We start from the raw sequence: 6,000 nt of genomic DNA, 5'->3' as shown, positions 1-6,000 counted from the left end.
CTTAGTACATAAGTGTTACTTTTACTTCAAAATGAGACACATTAGCCCTGACTGGTGTGGCTCAGTGGACTGGGCATCCTTCTGGAAACCAAAAGGTTGCTGGTTCGGCTTATGATCAGGGCACATGCCTGGATTGTGGGCCAGGTCCCCGGTTGGGGGCATGTGAGAGGCAACCTATTGATGTTTCTCTTGCACATGAATGTTTCTCTCCTTCTCTTTCTTCCTCCTTTCCCCTTTCTCCACAAGTAGTAAATAAAATCTTTTTTTTAAATAAAAGAGGATACATAAAAGATAAAACAGATTTGATTTAAAATACTATACATAGAATGCATATGTGAATAATTAACAAATAAGGGCACACAACCAATAACTACAACTATATAGGACTAGAGTGTGCCACATAGTGCAGAGTGATGTGAAGGCAGTGCTATTGTATTTAGACACTAAAAAATAGCCCACAAAAGTAAGAAGGAAAAGCCATTGCCATCATTTTCTGGCAGGCCATTACAAAATCTCAGCCTCATTAAATTATTGAGTGTCTAATTACAGTGCTGAGGCTATGAAGAAGACATGTAAACAAAAATGCAACACTTGTGATAAGTCTACAACAAGACATGTGCAAGGTACCACCGCAAAAGGAAAAAAAAAGATCACCTCAGTGGGGTGAGGGGAAGGGTCAGGGAAGCTTTAAGGAGAGAATGTTTGAACTGGGTCATTGAAAAATGACTCTGAAAAAGGAACTCTGCAGGTGGAAGAGGGAAGGGACTCCCAGGAGAGGGAACAGGTATGAAACATTATGACTTACTTGTGAGCTGTAAGTAATTTTTTCAGAGGTATACTACTCTTTCAGGAGCCCACGAAGTCAAAACTTCTTTCAGAATAACTCTAAGATGTCATGTGCCTTTTCCCCTGTCCTGGCACTTGTACAGATGATATTAATGCAATGGTGGGTAAAACTGCTCACGCCTTTATGTGTATCAAGGCAGTGGCAACAAAACAATTGCATTCTTCACTCTTAAAAAAAAAAAAAAAAAAAAGCCAGTTTCACTTAAGAATGTCCCAAAGTATTAACTTTATTAAGTGTTGACCCTTGAGTACACATTTTAAGAATATTCTAATGGTGAAACAGGAAAGTGAACAGAAAGCATGCCCACTGCATACCAAAGCACAATGGTTATCTCCAGAAAAAGCAGCATGCAATTGTCTGGGATGCCAGCTGACTGAGGCCCTGTCCTCATGGGACACTGTTTTCACTTGAAAGGACTGACATACAAATTATAGTTATTCAGACTTGGGCATTTGGCAGACATTTTCTCAAAATTGTACAAAGTCAAACTTGTTTCAAGGAAAACAACAAACAGTATTTTTTCGATGATAAAATACAAGCTTACAAGTGAAAAGAAGAATTCTAGAAAACCTGTATCTACCACTGTGAGTTTGACAGCTTCCCAATCCTTTCGTGCATACGTGCCCGATGGTGTTCCACAGTTCCCTGAAGCCTTGGTTCTGTATTTCATTTTTTCTACTGCTCTCCAGATTGGTTGATCTTCATTGACCTATCTTGAAGTTCACTGATTCTTTCTTCTGCCAGGTCAAATCTTCTGTTGAACTCCCATAGTGAATATTTTAATTTCTGTTATTTTACTTTTCAACTCCAGAATTTCCATGTTTTTTAAAATTTTTAACTGATATTTTGTTTAATTATTCTCAGCATTTTTCTTTAATTATTTAAAGTTTCCTTTAGTTATTTAAGCATATTTATAATAGCTGCTTTGAGACCTCATTGGTGTGGCCCAATTGGTTGGGCATCGTCCCACAAAAGATCACCAGTTCAATTTTTGGTCAGGGTACATGCCTAGGTTGCAGGTTCAGTTCCTGGTTGGGGTGTGTGTGAAAGATAACCAATCAATGTTTCTCTCTCACATTGATGTTTTTCTCCCTCTTTTCCTCCCTCCCATCCCTTCTCTCTAAAAATAAAGAAATAAATTAGCTCATTTGAAATCTTCATCTTCAAGGTCTAATATGTGGGCCCCCTCATTTTCTATTGACTACTTTTCTTCTAGTATATGGGTTATATGTTCCTATTTTCTTTCATGTCTTGTAATTTTTTGAAAACTACATTTTGGATAATATATTGTAGTGTCTCTGTATTCTGATTCACCTCTCATACGAAGGTGTTGTTATAGTTTTGTTTTTTGTTTTCTGCTTAGTGACTTGCCTGGGTGAACTCTTCATATATTTCTTTACAGTGTGCAGCTGCTTATGTCTCTGCTGAATGTTAAAACATGTTTCTTGCTTTTGTTCTTCACTTCCTACAGGTCACTTCTGGATCAGCACCACTTAGTGGTCAGCCAACGATTGGCCAGAAGGTGCACTTACATATGTTGAGCTATTAGGGTGTCCATCTTTGATGACGTTCAGTGTGTGGTTTAGGAACTGCATTCAACATTTAGGCAATCTACAAATTAGCACTAACTCTTACTTTCTGAGTAATAGCCCTTATATTCAATAAGCGACAGTGATGAGTAGATAGGGTTCTCTCTGCTTTCTCTTGAGTGTGTGTGCAGCCTTGCACAAGCCCACCAAATTCCGCACCACCGGGGATATGTAAAAGTATATCAATAACTACTATGGCTCCCTTATCCCAGAGTACTGCTTTACTTTTAGCTGGTCTGCTAACATGTTGCTTGCCGCAACCAGCGGCATGCCCTCCGTCTAGCTGTGAGGTTGGCCTTCCCGGATGTTTGCTATCGTTCCTGGATTGTCCCACTATTTTGACAAAACTACTGGGCATGAGTTTTTCCACTTTCTAATCTAAATCAAATCAGCCCCCTCTAGCAGCAAGGCTGCTTGCCACACTCTGGTAGATCTACTACATCATGGAACAGAATGGGGGAAATGGAGGCAGCTCTTGGTCAATATGCCACAGACTCCCAACTATTCCTACTGAGGTTTAGTAGTTTTTCTTAAATAAATGCTCTTGCTTTGCTGCATGTCTTTTTTTTCTGTTCTCAAGTGGTAGTTCTGACAACTTTGTTCAGTTTGATTGTTTCTTTGTGGTGAGATAATTTGCTGAACTCTCACTCAGCCATTTCTTTCTCTTGCCTGATGGCTCTGGCTAGGACTTCCAATCCTACAGAGGTGGGCAAAAGTAGGTTAATAATAACAAATAATACCATAATCAATAAGTAAATAATAATACATGAATAAACGTTGTGTTTTGTGTACTCACAACTGTTAACCTACTTTTTCCCACCCCTGTATGTAGAATATAAGTGGTAAGAGTGGACATCCTTTTCCCACTCCTGATCTTAGAGCAAAAGCTTTCAGTTTTTCATTATTGACCAAAGTGTCTCAATAGATGATTGGTTAAGAAGATGCAGTACATATAGACAATGGAATACTACTCAGCCATTATAAGAAAAGATGAAATACTCTGTGACAAAATGGATGGACCTTGAGAATATCATGCTAAGTGAAATGTCAGTTAACAATAGTTGAGAATCATATGATTTCACTCATATGTAGGATATAAAACTGAAAGTAACAAATAAACAAGAAAAACAAACACAAAGTCAAAGACACAGACAACAGTATGTGGTTACCAGAGGGGAGGGTAGTGGGGGGTAGTACAGGGTAAAGCGACAAAATATATGGTGATGAAGATGATTTGACTTTGGGTGGTGGGCACACAATGCGAAATACAGATCATGTATCAGAGAAATCTACACTTCAAACCTATATAATCTTATTCACCAATGTCACCCCAAACCAATATTACAAGAAATGTTAAAGGAACTTCTTTAAGAAGAAGAAAAAAGATAAAAATATGAATAACAAAGTGATAATAACAACATGCCTATCAATAATTTATTTAAATGTAAATGGACTAAATGCTCCAATCAAAAGACAGAGAGTGGCTGAATGGAGAATAAAGTAAGACCCACGCATATGCTGCCTACAAGAGATTCACTTCAGATCTAAAGACACAGAGTGAAAGTAAAGTGATGAAAAATATATTTCATGCAAATGGAAACAAAGAAAAGCTGTGGTAGCAATACTTACATCAGGCAAAATAGCCTTTAAAACAAAGGCTATAACAAGAGACAGGAAAGGACATTCCGTATATAATAGCCAAGGTATGGAAGTAACCTCGGTGTCCATTGACAGGGGATGGACTAAAGATGTGGTAATATACACAAGGAGGACCAAAAAAAAACCCAAATTATCTTCTGGAGGGTGGGCCCCTTGTACTATAGGCTTCCCCAGCTAGTGAGTGTTCTAGGAACCCATCTGCATCACTGTACCAGCTGCCGTTGTAAGAGACTGCATTTGGCCTCAGCAAATTTATTTTGAAAACTCTTTCAACACATTTGCCCATTTCATGATGGGTGAGTTACAAGCTCCCCTGCCCACACCACACTGAGTGTCCAACAGTTTTGACCAAAAATGGCATGAGCCCTGTGTCCCACCCTCCCTATTCACCCAATCTTGCCCTGAGCAACCATTTTTGTTTTCCTGGATGAAAAATGTCCTCAAAGGGAAACATTTTGCCGATGTGGAAGAGGTGAAACAAAAAATAACAGAAGCACTAAAAGGTATCAAAATTAACAAGTTCAAAAACTGTTTTGAACAGTGGAAAAAATGTCTCGATAGGTGTATTGCTTCAAATGGAGAGTACTTTGAGGGTGACTGAACTTTAAACATGTAGAACTAAATACACAATTTTTATAAATAAATTCTGGGTTTTTTGGGTCTCCCGTCCTATAATGGAATATTACTCAGCCATAAAACAATGAAATATTACCATTTGCAACAACATAGATGGACCTAGAGGGTGTTACGCTAAGTGAAATAAGTCAGACAGAGGAAGACTAGTATCATATGATTTCACTTATATGTGGAATCTAAAAAACAAAAAAAAATGAACAATAAAAACAGAAACAAACTCATAGATAAAGAGAACAAACTAATGGTGGCCAGATCAGAGAGGGATCATGGGGCTGAGTGAAAAAGGCAAAGGGATTGAAGAAGTACAAGCTGGCAGTTACAAAATAGTCACAGGGATGTGATACAGTATAGGGGGTATTATAATAAATATGTGTGGTGCCAGGCAGGAACTAGACTTATGGTGAGTTATATAACTGTCTAACCACTATACTGTACACCTAAAACTAAAGTAATATTGCTTACGTCTCCTTGGCCTGACATTGGTCACATGGCATATCTGTCTGGAAGGTAGGTTGGGAAATGACAACTAACTACAGTTAGGTAGTCATGGGCACAGCTAAAACCTGGGGATTCCATTACTAAAAGGAATAAGGGTTGGATATATGTTGGGAAACAGCAGTCTAGTAATCATGACGCAGGTAAGGAGGGCGATTACCAACCAATTTCATCATGTATTATTGAATTTTTTTACTAGGTACTTATATTAGTTTTATAACAGTTACAATAAAAATGTTTGTAAAAGAGTAACTATTTCAGACAAGACCTACACCTAAGTACTTGATTATAGAAAAGGAAATAGTATAGAAGTAGATTTTTTCTTTTTCTCTTTCAACATGAAGTTCTATTCAAAATATAGAAATACTTGTTCAATGAGGAACACACCAAAACTCTACAGTTACACATTTAAAAGCTCCAATATCATAAACTCATAGAATCACATTATATTAGAGCTCAGATGAAAAGGGCCCTCTGTTCTTTACACATAAGTAAACAGAGATTCAGAGGTAAAATAAATGGCCCAAAGCAGAAAGGAAGTAACAGATTCAAGATTAGAAGTAAATTTTACTGACATTGAATATGCACCAACTGAGATATTTTTTGAAGCAAAAAGGTCACTGTAATTTTAAAGAGTATGCCAATTAGGAAAAAAAAACAATTATTCATAAATTATGTAGTATAAAGTAATCTTTAATTATATGACAAATGATAAAGATATATATTTAAAACACATAACATGAATTAGGTTTTACCTTTAATATTAAATTTGTT

Source organism: Furipterus horrens, unplaced genomic scaffold, assembly GCF_987537825.1.
Source record: "Furipterus horrens unplaced genomic scaffold, mFurHor1.1.pri manual_scaffold_7, whole genome shotgun sequence".
Taxonomy (NCBI): Eukaryota; Metazoa; Chordata; class Mammalia; order Chiroptera; family Furipteridae; genus Furipterus; species Furipterus horrens.
The sequence above is the reverse complement of the archived record's forward strand: the minus strand, read 5'-3'. Positions refer to the sequence as shown.